Source organism: Chenopodium album, chromosome 10 (genome assembly GCF_948465745.1).
Source record: "Chenopodium album chromosome 10, dcCheAlbu1.1, whole genome shotgun sequence".
Classification (NCBI taxonomy): domain Eukaryota; kingdom Viridiplantae; phylum Streptophyta; class Magnoliopsida; order Caryophyllales; family Amaranthaceae; genus Chenopodium; species Chenopodium album.
In genome coordinates this window covers 38519160-38523888 of record NC_137843.1, presented here as the reverse complement: position 1 = coordinate 38523888, position 4729 = coordinate 38519160, and the positions used below count along the sequence as shown (strand labels likewise).

At 32.2% G+C, this 4729-nt stretch overlaps 1 non-coding gene across 1 annotated transcript; it reads left to right on the top strand.

Moving 5' to 3' along the window:
• The first annotated feature begins 4385 nt into the window (after positions 1-4385).
• Positions 4386-4491, top strand: LOC145565769 (small nucleolar RNA R71). The gene has a single exon (XR_014095149.1). It is a non-coding gene; the product is annotated as a small nucleolar RNA R71 (small nucleolar RNA).
• The last annotated feature ends 238 nt before the right edge of the window (positions 4492-4729 follow it).

Below are 4729 nucleotides of genomic sequence, written 5' to 3'. Positions count from 1 at the left end.
TTTGAAAATTATTTCCTATTATCATATCATGACTAGGTTGATCAGTTGCCCATAAAATAGGAATAAGACATTGAACTCCTCCAATTTCTATTGTTAAATCTTCAATTATTTCAGTATGCAACATGACACTATTATTAGCAATTCTGACTTGCATAGGATTTTTAGCCTTTTTCCACAAGAATTCTAGAAATAATGACCTCTTTCCAAAACATGTAGAACAACCACTATCAATATACGCACATAATATATATTTATTATAATTCTCAATGCATATATCGATTGGAATATAAATGCTATTAGGATTAGTACTAGATATTTCATTACAAGCTTCCATTTGCATATTAACTTCATCCTCATATACTGGTTCACTCACAATTTTGGTTTTATATCCAATTACCTTCCTTTTATCAATAGGATTATTTGGGTCTTCATTTAACTCTAAATTAGAATATGATCCCATATCAATACTATGCCTTGCCGATTGTTTTAAGGCTTTTTTACTTTCATACTTTTCATTTAGTTTCTTTAGTAGAACTAATATTTCTTCTTTATCCTCTTCTGGTTTTTCATCACCTTGTTTTTTCATTCTTATTATTGTTGAATTTTGTCTACTTAGACTTGGTGTTCTAAGACTCAGGTTTTTCTGTATTTTAGGTTTTGTATTTATTCCAATATGAAGTAATCCTGATTCATCAATTAACATCTTATTTGATCTATTACTAACTGCAGGGTTCATAAAAAATTCCTCCCAAGTTTTTTCAATTTCAATTTCATTAGGATTTACTTTTATAGGTGTAATTTTCTTCTTAGGACCTCCTTCTTGCTCATATTTCTGAGCATCAACTATTTGTTTCTTAAAAGACGAGTCTATAGTGTTTACCAACTTATAAACCACCTTCCATCTTAATTGTATGGGTCGTGTTCCTTTATGCATTTTCACTCCTTCTGTTAATAGCTTGATAGCTAAAAACTTTGACGCAAAGGAATCCTCTAAGCTCACATAATATCTAGGTTCACATATATAGCTTACCGTTCCTTGACTTAAGTTACATGTGATACCACTAATTATTTGATCATAAAATTCTTTATGTCTAATATCACAAATAAAACTCAAGCATTTAACATCCTTGCCAAAATCTTGCAAAGGAGTTATGTATACTTGTACTGCACCAATACAAATATAGCTATAATTTCCTTTTTCTTTATGTTTTTTAATACTTTTCCAGTTTATGATATTAATTTCGGCTGCTTTTTGTTCACAATCTTCGATTACTATGCTTCCTTCCATTTCTTCACATACATATTTAGTTCTAGTTTTAAAGAAAGAAGTTTTAAATATTTTATCCTTAGTAATCCGGGGAAAATTCCAGCTTTCTTTGTTTACTTGATCTAGGTCATTATCTTCAAATGAATACTCAGCTCTCTTTAGTTGACCTATAGTCATTTTGCTTTTATCTTCCTCATTGTCATCTGATTCTGAATTTTCTAACTCTTCTCCTTCCATCATATTATTCATTTCTTCATAATTTTCATCTTCAAACTCATCACTAGCTTCAGGTTCTTCATTATACTCATTTTCTTCTTCTATGATTTCTACTATTTCTTTATTATTACTTAAAGCCAATTCTAAAGCCTCGTCTTCTGGTATTTCTATGTAATCCCAACTTCCTAAGGCTTCCATTAATTTATGATTAGCTTTCTTACATTCATTAGCATAATGTCCTAATTCTCCACAAGACCAACACTTGCATGTTTTCTTTTTCTCAGGACAATATGTTGCCTTTCTGAAAAATCTACTTGGTTTTCTATATTTATGTTTATAATACTTTTTCTTATAGGTTTCTCCTATTGATCGGTCAAGTTTATTTTTCTTATAATTCCTTCTCTTATAGTTTTTTCTTTCACATCCATAGTTGTTTGGGAAATCCCAACAAGTGAGAAATTGTCTCTTCATTTGTTAAGTTCCTGCAACCTCTCTACATTTCTTTTCAATCAATTTTCATAGAAAAGAAATTCTATTACCTAGGGCATCCCTAGCTAAGAATTTCTCTCTCCATTCTTGATATTTTTCACTAATTTCTTCGTTAAGGGGACTGGGTAATTTGTCATAGAACATTCCAAGATTTGTTTCATTTTCACCAATTTTATAATAATATGTTTCAAATTCCATAATGTAATTATCAACATATTTCATATTACAGATAGACAAATTACTTAACTTCCTTTGATATTCCATTCGTTTTTCATTAGGGTCAGCTCTAGGACCAATGAATTCTAACTCAATGTATTGACATAACTGCCTGAACATTTTAGTAGGTGATTCACTAGCTCTTAATGCAGTTTTGAATTCTTCCTCTATTCCATCGTACCAGTCTTCTACACAGCCATAAATACTATGTTCGATATAGTTTAAGAAATTTTCTGAAGTCCAGTAAGTGTTTAAATTAAGTACATTACTCATACTCTTTTTCCACTGATCTAAAACATCTTGTCTATCTCTTACACCATCTAATTTAAGCTTATAACCAGTTTGACTTATAGGTTCAAGAGTCACTTCTTGTTTAGGTATAAGATTAGGCAAAACCTTGACACTAAACCGGGTAGTCTTCCCTGGTATGTATCTTGGTCGTGTGCAACTTCCTTCTCCTTGATACCTAGGTCTTTGGATAACATTGTTTACATTAACGTTTTCATTAATGATTTCTTCTCCAACATTATTATTATCCATTACTCTTTTACCTAGTTTGTTTTCGATTTTTTGTCGAACAACTTCTATGGGTAGAAAGTCTAGATCATTTAACTTCATTAATCCCATTTGTTGATATAAATCTTCCTCTAAAGTAATGTAATTACTTTCCTCTATTTCATTATCAGAAGCAATCCCTTTTTCAGAAATTAAGTTCATGATTTCGTTAAGCTTATTAGGGTCTTCTTCTTTATCGAATAGGGCTTGTAATTCATTAAGTGTTTTCTTCTGAAGACGAGGGTTCATTTTTAGTGTCTTTATTCTTTTCTTGGTTACTAGTAGGGCTTTTAGGGAGTGATACAGTAAACTTTTTATTTTTATCTAGATTTTGAAAAGGATACTTATATTTATATAGGACAATTTTCTCTTTATTTGGTGATACTTCTTTTCCGAATTGATGTCTAACTTCGTTTGTTAAAGCAAGTTGAACTTGTTTAACTTGTTCTTTTAGATCGCTTACTTTTTTTATTAATATTGGTTATGGTTATTGATATCTTATTTTCGATATTAATACAACGAGCATGTATGTTATCAACTTCCGATCTTAATTCACCAATTTGATCTACTATATAATTAAGGACTGGGCCAAAATTACTAGTATTTTCAGGAATATGATAATAATGCTTAAAATCAGGTTTCTTACACTCAGTAGAAGGTCTAGTATTCTCCAGTTTTTCCTTATTATTAAATTAACAACTTAATTTATCTTTTAACCGTATGGCTCTGATACCAAATCACGCAGCCTAACAGTTTCTAATTTATAATAATTGTATTTTCTTCCTTAATAACAGATTTCACTTATATAATAACAGTATACAAATATAATACTTAATTTCTAACACAAATACTTAGCCTTTTAATATATAAGTACTACTGAAAAGAGCAAAATAACACCTCGAAAACAATATTGAAGAAACATATAACAGTATTGAATTTTATTTTAACAGGCTCAAACTTATAATAACAGTATTAAAATAGAAAATAACGTTTTTCCAACACTTAGCGAAAAAAATTTTCAACGTTGGTATGGACTTTCCTAGTCCCTACCTGGTAGTGGGCAATACTTTCTCCTAATTAACATTAATGGTTTTAGGCAAGAGAGAAGCAGAGAGGAGAAAGAAGAGAGAGAACGAAATAGGGGGAACGAGAACTAGAGAGAGAAATGAGCTGAGATTGAATGAGGGTTTACAAAGAGAAAAAAGGGTTTTTTTTTAAAAAAAAAAATCCCACCGGTTCGAACCGGTGCCCTTTAAGTATTTTGGCACCGGTTTGGTTTGAACCGGTGCCAATTCTCTTTTCTCCAATCCCGCCCATTTTTTCCCCATCGGTTTTTAAAAATCGGTGGCCATTACTCGGTGCCTAATTATAATTTTTTACTAGTGCTAAGTTTGTCATTTGTGAGGACAAGTTGTTGTTGGCATTAAGATGATCAACCGAATACACCGAAGAGCTACTCTTGCTAGTTGGTTCCCTTTCACCATCTTACCAATCTCTATAATACCTCACTACGTCTTCAATGATGTCTACTACTTCCTCCTCTGTTCTATTCATAATGGGACCTCCGGCTCCTCTATCAAGACATGATTTCCCTTGAGGACTTAGGCCACCATAAAAGATTTGAAGGATTTGGTAGGTAGGAATTCCGTGGTGAGGACACTCTCTTTGATACTCTTTGTACCTCTCCCACGCTTCATAGAGGCTTTCATTAGGCTTTTGCTTGAAACCTTGAATCAAAGCTCTAGCCTCCGCCGTTTTCTTTTGTGGTTAGAAACGGGATAGAAATTCCTTGGTCACCTCGTCCCATGTCCTTAGAGAATTTGGTTTGACTTCCTTGTCCAACCATTCCAAAGCACGCCCTATTAGAGAAAAGGGGAAAAGCTTGAGGCAGATGAACTCTTGGGAAATTTCATTCACTTTGATAGTGTTGCAATATTTTTCAAACTCCTTGAGATGGTTTAGTAGACTCTCATGCTTGGTCCCACT